We start from the raw sequence: 17,645 nt of genomic DNA, 5'->3' as shown, positions 1-17,645 counted from the left end.
GCTACTCACTTCACTGACTTTGCTTAAGCTTTCCTTGCCTAACTTCAAACTTTTCCATCTCTATCACAAGACTACAGATTTTCTTGAAGTCTGCTCAAGGAGATTAATTCATTCTGCTTATGTCATCTCTTTCCATACAACACAAGCAACATGAACAGTCTTCAAATGAACAACAATCTTGCTGTGTATTCATTTACATTTTGAATACTATACTTGAAATAAATTGAGGAAAGTATGCCTGGTAAAAGAGTACTCAACAGAAAGCAAGGCTCCTGTATGTCTCCTCTCCTCATAAACATACATCTACCTTCCCCTGAAATCCTTAAAAGATCCATTCAAATATTGTCCAAAAGATACTTCAGAGATAGTTAGGTACCAAACTGCCTTAACTGATTGTATTTCAAAGATATTTACTTTAAAAAATTCTTCAACCCATTCTCTATAGTTAAAAAAAAAATACTGACATTCAATCACAACACTGACTAAGTTAATTCAGTTAAAAGCCCACTAGCTAAACATAGCAGCAATATGACCTGACAATATGACGGTGTTCACCACTAACCAAAACCCTCCAGCTAAAACAAACCTAGTAAACAACAGGAAGCAATTTACTTGAATTTCCAAAGTCATTTTTAATCTTACAAGAGAAAGCAATCATACAGTAGATAAAATGATTAAACAATGATGTATTAAAAGTCTAAAGAACAGAAAAAAGATAGACAGATAGGTTTTTAAAGCTGCATTACCTACCAAGTGCTTCCAACAATCCCCAGTGCTTCACGAGAGAGCATTTTAATGAACCAACTTCATGCATCCTATAGGCTCAACCCACATTTCCTGACTTCTATTACAAAGATTGTCATTAACCTGCCAAGATCACCAGAAATGCAGTACCAGTGTGGCCACACTTAAATAAACCTTTCATCTGCTTGAGCAAAACAAAAACACTGTGAAACTGGAATGGCAGGTTATACAACTTAGCACTATTATACACTGGTTTCAGATGAGACCGCCTGACTAATTGGCATACCTAAGACTCATACAGGAAATGCAAACACGTGTAACTTGCACAAACTTGGAAAAACAAGAACTAATCAGCTCAAGTAATTTTTAGCAGAATAACTTACTATAAGATTATGTAAACCACCCACTGAATAAAAGTCTAGATAGAGTCCCATAGATTATATGTAACTGCTATATTTTGATGCAAAAAAAGACCTAGATTTTCTAGTTATAAAGGTCTTTACTGAGTTCTTCTATGAGACAATTAGTAAATTTGTGACATTCCTGGACACAATTTTTCTTATTCTCACCAAGTCTCCTTTGTAGACACCGTTTGTAAACTTGATTTCTTCAATAAAGATCTTTATCACTCCATGATGGGCAATGCCTTAGAGGGCCAGGACAGGGGGAGTGGGAGGGAGTCGCAGGAGGGAGGGGATATGGGGATGTATGTATAAATACAGCTGATTCACTTTGGTGTACCTCAAAAACTGGTACAAGAGTGTAAATAATATTCCAATGAAGAGCTAAAAAAAAATCTTTATCATATTAAATTCCTTTAAAATTTCCCTTAAATAAAATTCTAAATGAAACAAGTGGTTTCTAGAATATTTCACTTGTCCTTATTATAGGAAAAACTTTATTAATATCAGTGATTAAAAAAGCAATCAATGCTTGCTTACAAAGATAGGAATTAGGCAGGGAGAAAACCTCAGCAATATTCAAGACCATGCACATGACCATTAATCTTTAAATATGAATAAGAATATACATTTCACGTTAAATATCTTTCATTCTAAAACATAACTTTTAATTTTCATATCCCTGACATCAAACTCGATACCCTACCAGAATAAATAAAATTGAGAAGGGGAAAAGACAAGACCAACAATGTTGGATGTGAAGCAACTAGAACCCCATACATTGCTGATGGGAATGAAAATTTGTACAAACATTTGAAAAACTGACTGGCAGTACCTCAGCTTACATTACTCTCAAGACCCAGGATTTCAATCTTGGGTGTATACCCAGGAGAAGTGAGCATAAAACATGTATAAAACTAAAAACATGTTAAAAAAATGTTCATAGCAGCTTTACTCTTAAAAGCCCAAAATGGAAATGACCCAGATGTCCATCAATAAGATGAATACAAAAATGTTAATATAGTCACATAATGGAATACTATCCAGCAATGAAAAAGAAGAAATAAATACCTCACTACAGCATAGATGAATCTCGCAGATGTGATGCTGGGCAAAAGAAGCCTGGTACCCAAGAGTACATTCTATATGACTCTATTTTTAAGAAGTTCAAGACCAGGTCAAACTAATCAAGGGGGAATCGAGATCTACGGGGATCAAGAGCAGATTAGTGGTTATCTTTGGGAGGCTACTGATGAGAGGGGGCACATGGAGAGTCTCCTGGGGTGCTGGAAATGTTCTCTGCATTGATCTGGGTAGTATTCGCAAAGGTGTGTACATATTCACACACATATACAAACTCATCTGAGTCATACTCTCTTACCACTTACTGGCTTCCTGACCTTTAAAAATTATTTAACCCCTCTACACCTAACTTCTTCCTGTATAGGACGGGGACAATACCTTTGATACAGGGTTGATAGTTAGATCATACAACATTCAAAAATGATAATTACTATTATTACTTGTTTTTTTATTTGCTTCAACAGAGGAACACGTGAAAGGATTTATGAAAACCAATAGTAAAAAGAAATAACCTACAGTCATGGGAACAAAAGCAGACACAAGTTTTCAAAATGTGGACAGGTCCGATGCCATACAGTATAAACACTAAAACACAACAAAAATTCATGTGCAGTCACAAGAAAAGGAGAAACTGTGTTTACGTAATCTTAAAAGGCATGAATGTGTACAATACACTTAGGAAAGATTTCCAGTTGAAGTGGTTAGATAAAATAAAAGCAATTCTAACACCTCAGGCTTGGTTATTTTCAGTTACCTGGAAAAGGCAGTTATATAAAGCAAACAGAGGAAATTAATAATTCTTATTAATTTTAGTAATTTTTTCTCCTAAATAAAACTTCCAATTAGCTAATTTGTTTTAAAGTCTCTCATTCTCCCACTTACTTAAGAACAGTCAGCACTGAAAATAGTTCTAACACTAAGGATGGATTTGTTTAGTCCCAAATTGCTCATAACGGCATACCTTTTAATTATAAAAAGCAAACTCCATGTTTAAATTACAACTCTAGCAAAGGTATTATATTTTTAACTTATTATTTCCTGGATTTTTTTCCCATAATAATGGTCAAAAGTAAAATTATTACTTATAAATTGTTTCTGCATATAGAAACAACAACATAAACCTTTCTCACTAAAACAAAACAAAACAGAATTCTAACTTGAGCAATGCAATGCCAGAATGCGAAATTTAAAAGCTTAAAATAACCTAACACAATACAGTAGAGCACATAAGTAACTGCAAAAGGTCATTTCAATCTTCAAACTTTTACTACAGTTTGCACAAGTCTTTGAATTTATTCTGATTCAAAATTCTAGCTTGCTCAAATATAAATGCTACTAAAAATGTTAAACTAATTTGAAATACTACAACTGTATAAATTATAGAGATGTTTTCCTTTTTACAGTTCTCCAGTTCACTAAGAAAATTTATAGCTAAAAGTAACTGAGATAATCCTGCTTTAAGCTAATATGTCTAAAATTACTGCTATGTATTAATTTGTGTCAGCTTTTTAAAAGCCTAACACTTTGATGTTATTTTCATATCTACATTTTTTTCTGGCATTACAGCATACTAGTGGAAAAACCAAAGTGAAAAATCAGACTTTATCCCAGTTCATTTTAAGCTAAGCTTTAATTTTCATTTAAGCTTTATCTTTCAATGCTTACATTTAAATTTTCAAAACAAACCTCATATTCCATAAGGCAGCAATCAAATACATTGTTAGCAAAATCCTTAAGATGTTACAATCCCAGCAAAGGCAGTATGAAAAAATGCATTTTCACCCCCAGAAACAAGTTACAGTTTTAAACAATAAACCATGACTTACATCATGACATGAATAGAGATGCTGAAAAGGTTAGAATGAAAAGTCCCCTTGAGGTCAACAGGATTTACTTTTATATTCATGTTACATGAATTCCTTTATTAAGGTTTGAAAATAAAACCACTTATGAAAAGCAGTCACTATGTGATGATGGAGGCCATTTTGAGACTTGTGAATCGACTCTTTTACTAAAAGCACGAGTATATAGTAAACAGTAACTGGAATTCTAAGAGGCTGGGGATGAAGCCAACACAATTGCTTGTAGCTACAACTGGACAAAGTAAATCCTCCAAGAATTTTCCAATCCCTAGGAATTAAAAAACAAACCAAAACCCAGTCAATTTTTTTTTTTTTTCAGTTAAAAACACAACTACACTTGTATCTGAGTAGAGAATATCTGTGCTGAGTTTAAGCCTGCTATGAATTCAAATAGCTAGATACGTAAGCAGGTCTAAAACTATACTCAGTAATTAAAAGAAAACCACCTACACGTAAATATGTTCCACAATACCACAACACACTAAAATATGAGTCTATTCCAAGAATGCTGGTCTGACTAAAACTTTTTTCCAACTTATTCCTAATTCTAGATGTAAAGATGAGTCTTTTTCTGTGGAAGTTGATAGAAAATTCTACCAAAATCCCCTTTGACTGTTTTAGTCATAAGTTTTGTTGTTGATACTGCTGATTTCTGGGGAGGCTGGCAAGTACTTTACAAAAAAACCAAAAAAACTTACAATGTGTATTCAGGTATATGACATAAGATATATTGCTATTTAAATAGATTTTAACAGCAAATGTAATGCTTCAATCAAACTAATTTTCTTTTCCACTTTAAATCACTCACAAGTGACCAGTGCTTGCTTTGGTGCTCTGAATCCTCTAAGTCTATTTAATCTTTAAAGATCAAACTCCAGGAGTCCATAGTTCAGAGAAACACACGCTCTACAAAACCTGGGAAATGGTTGCTTAATATAGAGAGGAGTGAAAAGCTCTGAAGTCATCACATATTGCACATGGAAAATACATTATTCTTCTTCATAGAGGACAGTGCCTATAGTTTAGTCATTACCTCGAGTCATCAAAGCAGGCTTGAAAGGTTAATATTATTATCTTCATTTTACAAAAAGAAACGAAGAAAACTGAATTTAAATAACTTGCCTAAGGTCTCACTGCTAGTGGCAAAGCCCAGGATTCAAACCTAAGGTTTCACATTCCAAATTCCACCTTCTTTCCATTCTACCTTCATCCACTGCAATATTTTGTTGTCGCATTTATCAAAGAGCCGGCAGGACCGGTCTTTGCCAACTGCTTGCAAAGCATGTTCAAAGACTGGACTTGTTTATTAGCCGATGTCAATGAATGAATGAAAAGACTCAAAAGCAAACTGAACAAAGTCAAGAACGGTCAGAAGCGTGCACTATTACATCAATGCAGATCCCAGGACACAGGTGCTGTAAAATGCCCCGGGGGCTGCACCCGTCCCAGATCCCCCAGCTCTGCACTGCTATTGGGTAGAAGGGTCTCAGGACTCCTCAGAGGTCAAGTGTGAGGCAGTGAACTCTGCTCTGTCCTCAGCGCTGGCCTGAGAGGTTAAGCCTCTTGCTCCATCACAGCAACCATTTCCCTTATAACCTGCTCAGCTGGGTTCTTTTTCACACACTGCCAGGCAATGTGAATGTCCTCTTGCAGCAAAAATGTCACAGCAAGTGTCTGAATGTCTGCAGTTCACCAGTGTGCCAAGGCACGGAAGTTTGAGAATCACTGGCCTGAGCGCCTCTGTGGACACAGCCAACCAAGCCGGGACGCTGACAGTAAGCATTATCTGCCCTTGTCAGGCGGTGCTCCTGAAAGTCACCAAGCCCTCCACCGGCTTGCTCAGCCAGGCCATTTACAACTACGTGCCTCCTGCCTGACCAACATGGCACACCTGTTTTCTAAGAGTGGGTATTACTGGTCAGTTATCCTGTCATGCAGTAAATGCTTTGTACATGAATATGCTTATTAATTGTGAATTTCACTTCTTCCTTCCTTTTCACCACTTCCTCTACTTCATGTCAATCCTCTCCTTTTTGTTTCTGCTGCTGCTATCCTCTAGCTCTTCATAACTCAACCATTCAATAACCTCTTTACTAACTAGTCTCTTTCTCTATACAGTCCCTTCTATACACTGCTGCCTAATTGATCTTTGAAAGAGCTTTCATAGGGCCAGCGGGGTAGGGGAGGGGTGGATTGGGAGCTTTTGATTAGCAGGTGCAAACTATTACATATAGAATGCATAAACAAAAAGATCCTACTATATATAGCACAGGGAACTATACTCAATAGCCAGTAATAAATCATAATGGAAAAGAATATGAAAAAGAATTTATAGTAAAAAACAAAAAAAAGAATAATTTCATCATGTCAAACTCTTTCAACAGCTCTTCGTTGTGAACTGAATCCATTCTTGACACCTCTGCCTAACTTTTAATGCCTAATTTGCATCCTCCCTAATTGTTTATCCAACCTAATTTCCTACTTCAGATGGACACCAAGGAACCAAATCGGCCTCTATAATAACACAGTCACAAATCGGACCAAGTCAGCCCTCCTGCATCCTAACCCTACATTTGCCGACTGGACCTCTGAGGGTGTCAAAACATGTCATTCCCACATTAGAAACTTTCAACAGTTCCCCACAGCTTATGTAAATTCAAACTCTCCAATAAGACATTGAAAACTCTCCATGATCCGGCCCCAAAGTATCTTTGTCATCTTCTTCTTCCTACAACCATCCTACAACCATCTCTAATGACACCGGGCTCTCAGCCTTTCCTGGCAGAGATCACCCTGGCCTCCCCCGTGTCTATCTGTGTCACGATGCTCAACTTGGATCCAGATCCCGTCATCTCTACCTGGTAACATCCTTCCCGTCTTTCAAGGTTCTGCTCCTACTCATGATCCTTGATTTCATTTCTGAGAATTAGATCTCTCTAGTCTGTGTTTCAAGAAAACTTTTTTTAACACTGCTTATGAGGCTCTGTCTTATATTTCAGTTATATTGCTCCACATGTTTTATCATCCCTTTTAGAGCATGAAGCTCTTAAGGGCAGGGGGCTCCGGCTTGATCTTTACATCAATCCTAACAACTCATAGCACAGGACTTTTCTTGAAATATCTGCTATAATAAATACTGATAAACGGAGTGTATCTGGATTCCTGGCAGAAACCATCAAGTACTCTACATGGCAGATGTGATAAGAAATAAAATATAAGCAAAATGACAAAAAATTATCAAAAAGTCTCAAAATTATCAAAAAGTCAAAACTTTTAAAAAATGGAGACTGCTGACAGCACTTAATACATTCGTCCTGCTCTGGAGGCATCAGTTATCTCTGCCCACATAAACCACGGTCATTTCCTCAGTCGCCCTGAACATGGTCCCCTCATTCCTGTCTCCACGAGCTCCACGCACACTACCCGCCGCTGCTGAGCCCTTCCTTCAGTGTCCACGATGAGCTTTTTCGGGAATGCTGTAACACATTCACACCCGTGCCACAATGTCTGTTCGCGAGAGAGTAGGGCCGAGCCCATTGCTCTCAACCAAGGCAGAGCCTGCTGCCACCAGGAAGTGTCTGTCAATGAAAACGCTGCACTGAAACAGCTGAACACTAAATCTGAAAGGCCTGTTCTTGTTGTTGTTTTAATTGTGGTAAAATACACATAACATAAAATTTACCATTTTAACCATTTTTATGTGTACAGCTCAGCAGTGGTAAGGGCATTCACACTGTTGTGCAACCAATCTCCAGAACTCTTCGCGCCCTGCAAAACTAAAACTCTATTGTCATTAAACAATAACTCCCCGTTTCCAGTCCTCACTCCACTCCTCACTCCCCCCCGGTCCCTGGCAATCACCATTCCACTTTCTGTCTCTATTTACCCTAGGTACCTCGTGGGAGTAGAAGCATGCCACATTTGTCTTGCTGTGACTGGCTTAGTTCACTCAACACACTGTCCTCAAGTTTCATCCACGTTGTCAGAATTTCCTTCCTTTTTAAGGCTGAATCATACTCCACTGTAAGTAGAGGCCACAATTTATTTATCATTCATCTCTCAACAGACACTGAGTTGCTTCCACCTTTTGGCTACTATGAGTAATGTTGCTATGAATATAGGTGCACAACTTGGGGTTTGTTTTCTGAAAACTTGAGAGTCACCCGAGGGGCTGTGTGAAAAGAGGACAAAGGTACCTACAGAGGGGGGAAAAAAGTCACCTTACAAAGCAGCTGAAACTTAGAGACAACAAGTGCCGCTTACAAATACTGATGGAGACACGTCTGTACGCATGAAGATGCCATGGACCAGGAGCTGCTCGCAAATTAGGGCTCAGTGCTAACATAAACTCACTACTATTCTTTAATACATGGTACGGACCAAATACAGACAATGTTAAGAGTAATCCTGTGTACGTGTGTACACACACACACACACACAATGCACCCCCAGCCTTGCTGAGGAGACTCACAAATCACAAACAAGTCCCTGCCGCTGCTCGTCAGGAGCGTGCTAGGAAAGCTGTCCTTGAGAAAAGGAGCTTCTCTAACACCTGCACTTGTGATATTCAGTGTGGGCTCATATTTTCCATCAGGCAACAGTACTGTCTCTCCTATTCCCAGCTTCAACTGTGGACTTGAACTTAGCTCTCACTCTTAGCCCCAGATCTCCAGGATGAGAGTGTAGAATTCGTTCAGAAAAGTTTCTATTGCAGGACTGCTCACAAAGCCGGGTGAGGACCACTCACAGTCACACGCTGTCACACTGCCTGCCTCCCAAACAGTGAGGAGAGCAAGATGGTGAGAATTCCTACCCACACGCCCCTCCCAGGGCGCCTTGTCTGATCAGCAAGAGCATCGGAGAAAGGGGTCTGCCAAAGGAAAGAATTCCAACTCAACTTTCCATGAAAGATCTTTCTGGAAAGCAGCAGAGGATACTGGTTAAGAGCACAAATGATGGAGGCAGCCGGCTGAGATCCGCACTCCAGCAAGAGGCCTGCCTCCTGGGCGCCTTCTGCAAACGGGGGTAGTGATCACCCCCACTTCAAGCCAGGGTCGCCATCAGGTTTTAAGTAAACGAGTTGCTTTCTTGTTTATTTGTTTTTGTTTTTGATTTTTTTAGCCATGTTGCACTGGCATGTGGGATCTTAGTTCAGGGACAGAACCCTCGCCTCCTGCAGTGAAAGCGCGGAGCCTTAACCCCTGGGACCACTGGGGTAAGTTAGTATTACTGAAATAGCACAATCAATGCTCGTCCCATGGTAAGCACTATACAGGTGTTTGTAAAATAAACAGGTAGCTGAAGTTCTATGAAAATGACCAGTGCTGCAAAGGTACAATGAAGCCCAGGTACCTCAACCAATTTTTCAATGTGTACATTTCAACGTATACACATGCAGAACCACAAGTCAAAGTATCCATCACTAAAAAGTCAGTAGAATTGACTGTGATGATGCACACACGGGGAAAACAAGTGTCTTAACTGATTTGTTAATTACTAATGAATATTATTTAAACAAAGATAAGAAAATAGATATTATTCATGAATGTTTCTATTTTGTACTTATAACATTACTTGCTAGCTTCATATTTATTTATATTCTTTTAGTTAGTGAATTCTAACCTCTGGTAAAACAGAGCCTGGGGAGTAAGCGATAAGATTTTCCACAACCCTGGCAGATATATAAAGGACAAAAGAAAGACCTTAGACCAAATCTTCCAATACTCAAATATATTCCATTTAAGAATACACAGTCAATACCATGTTGTCTCCTCTATGTATTTTGTGCAAATGTTACATTTCAAGTATACACCAACTTTTAATTCTGTACAACTCTATTTCTGCAACAGTGACTTCCAAGGTACAATTGATGAAACCTCCTAGGATTCTTTTCTCTCAAAAAAAAGTAAAGATTTTTTGGAATGATGCTAAGATTTGAAGTATTTTTTTTTAAGTTTGTTGTTAACTACTGCAGAACTCAATAATACACCTGATACTGCACATGAAACAATATCACATACAGAAGTATTCAACCAGCCAACGTTTTCTAAACGATTTGTCTGTTTTGACAAACTAATGACAGTTAAATTAAGTTCCTTGTAATTTTAAAATTCAAAATATCTGAATTTTTTTTAAATTAACCACACTAACGTAGTCATTTTCAGGATCATGAAAATTAAACAGAAAGCAAAACAAAACAAAAAACTGTCAAACACTCCCATAGGGCTTGTAGAAAACCAGAGCTTCTCTTATTATCTTTATAAGTCAGTTTTGAAGATCTAGTTTTCAGAAAATTCAAAATAAATCTATAAACTCTTTCCCTTGGGGACTTTCCTGGTTACTCAGTGGTTAAGAATGCGTCTGCCAATGCAGGGGACACGGGTTCGGACACGGGTTCAATCACTGGGCCAGGAAGATCCCACATCCCACAGATCAACTAAGCCCATGCACCACAACTACTGAGCCTGAGCTCCAGAGCCTGCCAGCCGCAACTATTGAGCCTGAGTGCCACAACTACTGAAGTCCACGAGCCTAGAGCCTGTGCTCCGCAACAAGAGAAGCCACCAGAATAAGAAGGCTGACAACGAAGAGTAGCCCCCACTCACCACAACTAGCGAAAGCCCGTGCGCAACCACAAAGACCCAACACAGCCAAAAAATCAATCAATAAATAAATTTATATGAATTATTTCCCTTAAAGTTTAAAACTTGCAAATACATTGTTCTTCACAATGTTTATACCAATTCAAACAAAACTACTTTCGTGCTGACATTTTTAGCTTACTACTGCATTTTCATTACTTTGAAGGAAACCTCAATAAGTTAGCTTTTCTCTGATTCTACACCTACAAATACATTTTTATTTAATCATCTTAACACTAATCTAACATGATTGCTAGAGTCTCATATGCTGAATTACTGCCAACCTGATAACATTCTGGAATACATTAGATACTGCAGGTGTGACAGAACACACACAGTGATAGTAATCCACTGTAATTTCATTCTATTTGTTCTTTTTTAATGATAGATTTCTCCCTTTCCCACAAATTAACATACTTTTCTCCCTTTGCAGTTACTTACACACACACACACACACACACACACACACACACACACACACACAACACAGTTAAAAATCTCTTCTGGAATACTGTTTGGCTAAACAGCAAAATTTACATAAGGTAGATTCCAAATATGCTTCTCAACACACACAAAATATAAGCAACGTCACTGGATAAAGTACATGAAGACAGTATTTCAGAAATAACAGCCTATAAGCCATTAACTATTAACTTATATTCTATTTCACCACAGGCACTAAGCAGAAAAGATAAATATTTAATATCCTCCTATGGTCAATAAATTTGAATTATTTCAGCAGTCACTGCAAATACATTAGCAAATGCCTCCAGTTATAATCCACAGGTTAGTAAACAATTTTCAAGGGACAAAGTTACTAGCAGAATTGAAGTTTATTCAATGTCTCAGATCAAACGTTCCTTTAAAATTTATGTTTTTATCAGTGAAATCAGTGCAAAGTTTCTACTTCTGCCCTTTCTGGTCCTTATCATTCTGCCACACATAACACCCTTCTAGAATGTCACATATAGTTATAAAATAATGGATGAATCTTCCCATACCATTACTATCTCAAAGATAATCCAAAAACTCAAAGAATCAGTGATGATTTACAATGGCACATTAAAAATGGGTGACCAAGGTAAAACGCTGAGGACGAAAAAGCCCTATCTTCTCTTTCATTAATCTGAGTTTTGGGAATTCTCTGGCAGTCCAGTGGTTAGGACTCGGTGCTTTCACTGCTGGGGCCTGGGTTCAATCCCTGGTCTGGGAACTAAGATCCTGTAAGCCTCGAGGTGTGGGGAAAAAAAAAAAAGAATCTGAGTTTTACTTGAAGCTTTCATTCTAGTTCAGGGTTTTAAAAAAAAGTGAAAGTGAAAGAGGATATTCACCATGAGTTCCACAAGACAAAATAATCTTCCTAGAAAATGTTTCCAGAATTCATCTTAGGGTTGACTGTCTGGAACTTGGGACATTCTCTCCTACGAACAGTGTTATAAATGGTTATGAGGTGGCCTTGGACTAGGAACAAAGGCCTTTTTAATCCATATATTCTATTTGTATAGCACTAGTGTACATTTATAGTTCCGTAAAAGCTAACCGCCATGAGTAAAAACATTCTAATAAGAAAATTCAGAATCCCCATCAGGGGTGTCAGGAAGCCCCTACCCACCCACCTGGCTGCAGTGGGACAGAAGCCACGACCTGCCTGCCCGCCACCCCTGGACCATCAGGGGAGAATGCCGTGTCTCCTCCCCACCCTCCTCCCACAGTGGGCAGGGGTTCCCACAGGGCCAGAGGGGAGGCACGCTGGGGACCAGGAGATGGTCTAGGAAAGATGATGGGACAGGAAGTGGTGGGGAAGGTTTGAGAGTAGCTGAAGACCAGGTCGAGGACAGGAAGTTTTGAGTTTGAGAGAAGAGACAGCCATGGGTAAGAACAGTGGGCCCCAGCGGGGCTAACCAGTGGACGACCAGTGGCCTGGGCCAGCCTGCTGCCTCCTTCAACTCTCCTCACCAGCCACCTCTGCCCACAATTCCACTCCTCCTCTGGCCGGCTACAAAACAGACACAGCCTCTCTCCGTCTTCCCTAACAAACCCTCCAGATCTCTGAGGATTTCTGCTGCTAATAACAACAGCAGCAAGAGTGTGTTACATGTGCCTTCTTATGCCTTGATCAGTGCCGACTCTTTTGGAGGCAAATGAGACTTCATTCCAGGAACTGGGACCAGCCGGGAGTGGAGGAAAGATGATGGCTGCTCTCTGGACCGGGGCAGGGATAAAAGTGAGACTGAAGGGAGAAAAGGTTCCAACACTGGGCGACAGAACAGGGTAGAGAGCTCCCAAACTGTCAGAAGTCTCACAAAAGAAACCCAGATTACGTAAATCAAGGCCTGCTTATTAACAAAACTTCAGCTATTCAGAAGACAAAACAGAGTTCTAAATAATATTATAAAAAATAAACACTTCACTGTCTCAGAAAGGCAGTTCGTTTATTTCATGTAAAATGTGCCTCAATGCTCCTTTCAACTGCTGATGCCAAAGCGGCAGTTTTGTAGTAAATTACAATGGCCGAGATCATCTACGAGTAATTTACCGTCCAAGTTCTCCAATCGCACCTGGAAACAGTTAAGGCTGTCATGCCATGTATGTGAATAGTTAGGAAGAGGGGCCTGTGGATTAACCACATCTGAAAAGTTAAATTATCATTTCATATAACTCCAAAGGATCACAAATCATGCAATATGGTTACTCCCCAGGGGTAAAAAAGGCAATGTGTGACATACGGGGATACAGAGATAAATAATCACTCCAAATCACAGTTTTTTCAAAGAATTTGCAAATGTGCCATGCACGCTTTATAAATTTTTTCTCTGCTCAAAAGTTGTCTTCGAATTCAGAAATGTGATTTTTCAGCCAGATAAAATTTCAAAGCATTTTTTAAGAAGGATACTTGGATTAACAGCACATGCACCCAAACACAACCCTAATGTGTACTTTCTTCTCTCTACGAGGGCAGGCAGGGGACTATAGAAACCAGCCAGCACAGAAACAATTAACAGCAGCAGTCTGATAGCAACTAAACCTTGACTTATAGAAATACATATAATGCTTGGACCCATTCCAAGTACCTTGTAAAATCCTATTAAAATGACGACTTGCTCATAATTGAGATTTCTTTTAGCTATAAACTTCTAAATGCAGCACAAGCATTAAATCCCTCTCTCAAAGAATCTATGATAAATGCCAACTTACTTTGCATAGTATTTTCTGCTACTGTTCTCCAAATCACAGATTTTTTTTTAAATTAATATTCACCCAAGGGAGCTCCCTGGTTGCCTAGTGGTTAGGATTCGGTGCTTTCACTGCCGTGGCCCGGGGGCAATCCCTGATCGGGGAACTGAGATCCTGCAAGCCGCTAGGCATGAACAAACTTTAAAAATAAATAAATAAAATTAATATTCACCCAGACTCAAAAGAGAGTTTCTCCAACACCCTCAAAATTTTTTTGAGTGAGGCAAAAAAAGAAAAGAAAAGAAAAGAAAAAAATCCAGGTAATTTGCCTAAGGTCAGATCAAAGGCTGGAGCAAAAGTGACCTTGAGGTCTGACAGCCAGCTAGCAGCAGCAGAGCCGGGGCTGGCAGGGGGCTCGAAGCAGGGCCCTGCATCCAACCTGCCGCTCCCCACACCAAACTGCAACTCCCACCCCGCCCCCACTACTCCTGTCCAAAAAGAAAGAACTGCAGCGCTTGCTGTCTTTTCAGGAAATGACACGTCCTTCTAAAAGAGTTACCTTTACTATGGGAAATGAGAATCCATGCTACTGTATATTCAAGAAATAATCAATGCTTATCTGTGTTCATCAACAGAAGGTAGGTGGTTTCTTGTGACATTTTGAAATGTACAGAAATTTACCAATGGAATCCTCACCTAGATGGAATCTTCACTGTAAACATTTAATGTTTAATAATAGAATATTTAATCCGGAGTAGAACATTTTCACATGGATCTCCTTCTCCAAAGCTGCAAAGATCCTGCTTTTCGGGCCCTCGCTCTGGCCACGTCACTGCACCTGCCATTCTGACCTGTTCAATGACTTTTTAATAACTGTTTACAGCCACTGGGCGTAAATATCAAAGTGCTTGCTAAACAGTAATTACTTCTTCTCGTAACATCCCTATTTACAGAGAGAAAGAAACCGAGACTCAGATCAAGGCCTGTGTCTGTACCAAGGGCAGTATTTTTATATTGCTAAAGCTTAAAATGCTGATTATTGCTGAAGTGATGATCAATCTGAACATAAGCTGTCTACCTTTTTCCTTTAAAAACATAAACAGCATCATAAGAAATTGTTTTCTTTTGCAAAATAAGGAACTTTGCGTGTCATATATACCTATACCCAAAAGCCTCACCAGACGACACACCAAGCAGGCAGCTAGCCCGGTGCCTAGATCACACTAAGAACTCAAAACGTCCCTAGGAAAGGACTGGGCTGGGTGAGTCCATCTCTACACTGAAGCTGTTAGGTGGAACAGGAACCTAACTTTTATAAACGTTTACTATAATTCCTATGTACATTATCTGTTCACCATATTCCTGAATCTTTTATCATAATGTCATAAATTTAATTTGCTGACAGGCTGGTGGACAGGTTAATTATGATTTTTCAACTACAAAAGCATGATCTTAATCTTTACCAATACCACCCATGTAAAATAAATTGGCAGATTCACATTAAATTGGCCTAAATGGTTTTCTTTAATGTGAATAAAATTTAATCTCCCATTTTTAATCATCTTCATGCTACAGATTAAGGGACAAAGACAGTGGGATTTACTTCTTACATTTATAAATCCATACTGAATTCACATACATTAACTACTATCTTAAAATTTAAAGTATCATAATGAGTGGTTGAAATCTTTTATTTAAAAGAAATAACCAAAAGAGGGGATGGGGGGTGGGGGTGGGGGAACCTGGCCCTGCTGCCACATCAGAAATCAATGTCGTTACTGCGATGCCTCAGGACTCACTTCCAGCAGCGCTTTATCATGCTATAAAGACAGCACCTGCTAGAAAGGCAGCGCCAATCACCCCGGGAGCCTGACTTGTACACCTGCAGCTCCATCTCTAGAAAGGCTAATTTTATGGCACTTCTATACTGTTAACTCATATTGGAGTAAACGCATATCGGAAGAGAGTATAAGAAGTTTCACTGAAGGAACTATAAACAATGGTAATCATTTAATTATTTTCAATCGGTATTTGCTGAGTGTCTGTGCTAATTCCTGAGGCAGTGAAAAAGAAAAAGCAGAGTCAGAAACAGTTCCTACCTACTAGGAGCTTATAATCTAGTAGGAGATATTAAGCAGGTATCCAAATGGCTATAATACAAAGTGAGATAAGTACCCTAGAAAGGAAACAGAAAAGTGTTCTGTAGGTCACCAAACCACGTGAAAAATGTACCAGATGACCCTTGACAAGCTTTCTTTCAGCTGGCAGAGATGAGGGAAAGGGTATTCACTGAAGTGCAAAACAGCTGAACAAAAACTCAAGCACACAGAACAGAGATAAAACTCTCAGGCTGGATACAAGCGTGGGTAAAGCACTGAGGAGACAAACCAAGGAAGGAACATTTGGGGGCACTATTCTGGAAGACGTAGAAAGCTAAGGAGTTTGGACCTACGCAGTGTGTTAGCTTAATCCTATCTCAACGTGGAAGTCGAACTGGACTCTGCCAAAAAGCCAGGGAGGTATTGCAATTGTCTGGATACAAAGCATGAGCGGCTGGGTGCACGTGGTGACAGCAGGAATGACAGGGTCGTCACATTACACTCACAGGGCGGGCGACACTGTGAAGGCAGGCTGCTCAGATCTTGGAAGTAAGAGTCAAAATAAACTGGGGTTTTGAGCCTGGATGAGTAGCAGTGCCAATTAATAGAAACCAGGAAATCTGGAGGAAGAACTGGTTTGGGCGGAGGGAAGTCAGGAGTTTCCCTTTGGTTGTGCTGCACTGAAGGTGTAGGCAAGACACCCAGGGAGAAATGCCAAGCGAGCAGATAGAAGCAGGCTTAGAAGTAAAGGTCAGGTTCGGGTTATAAATTTGGGAGCCATCTAAATAAAGGCGATGCCAAAAGCTTGGATTGGATGAGATCACTAATAAAAAGAGCATTCTGGTTTGGAAGAGAGGGAAAAAAAGTTTGAAAATTCCTACCTGCAGGGGATGGAGGGAAAAGGGGAAGAAAAGCTAGAAACGGACACACAGTATTGGCCAGAGACAGTGAAGGACTGAAGCCAAGCTCAGCTCAGTTCAACAGCAGTCAATGGGCCGGTCACATGCGCGCACTAGACGAGAGGTAAAATGATGAACAAAGTAGGGACTTCACTAAGTCCCTACTTTAAAATGTGATGTCAAGAAAATCAAGCCAAAAAACAGTTGCAAAAACAACTCAGGAGGACATAATTATAGCTACAGATACAGCAGAGATTTTTAACAACTGTAGAAAAAAACTATGAGCAACTTTATGTGAATAGTTGAAAACAATGTAGAACATATAATGTTCTAGAAAAATATGCAATTATCAAAATTGCCTCTAGAATAAATTAAGAAATAAATTATTTACAAAACAAAAATAGATTCATAGAAAGGGAAAAGAAACTTACAGTTACCAAAGGGGAAAGGCAGGAGGAAGGGTAAGGTAGGCCTTTGCGATTAACAGATACATACTACTATTTTTAAAACAGATTAAAAACACTGTACAGAACAGGGAACTGTACTCAATGCCTCGTAATAACCAATAATGGAAAAGAATCTGAAAAAGGATACACACACACACACACACACACACACACACGTGTGTGTGCATAACTGAATGCTTTGCTACACATTTGAAACAATACTGTAAATCAACTATACTTCAATTTAAAAAAAGAATAAATTAAAAGCCTGTAATAACCATTAAAAATGAATTTTT

General features: G+C 39.2%; 1 protein-coding gene across 11 annotated transcripts in view; it reads right to left on the bottom strand.

Moving 5' to 3' along the window:
* The window catches only part of NCOA2 (nuclear receptor coactivator 2), a 270,883-nt gene that overhangs the window by 199,977 nt on the left and 53,261 nt on the right, over positions 1-17,645 (bottom strand). For 4 of the 11 annotated variants that reach the window (XM_057737103.1, XM_057737095.1, XM_057737108.1 and 1 more), the window contains exon 1: positions 751-871. The exons of 6 other annotated variants lie outside the window; for them this stretch is intronic. The gene's annotated coding sequence lies outside the window, so the exon portion shown is untranslated. Of the gene's footprint in view, positions 1-746; positions 872-17,645 lie in introns of those variants that run through there. One more of the 11 variants, XM_057737099.1, reaches the window with a different exon arrangement.

Source organism: Hippopotamus amphibius, chromosome 5 (assembly GCF_030028045.1).
Source record: "Hippopotamus amphibius kiboko isolate mHipAmp2 chromosome 5, mHipAmp2.hap2, whole genome shotgun sequence".
NCBI lineage: Eukaryota > Metazoa > Chordata > Mammalia > Artiodactyla > Hippopotamidae > Hippopotamus > Hippopotamus amphibius.
This window is presented reverse-complemented; position numbering and strand designations above follow the sequence as displayed.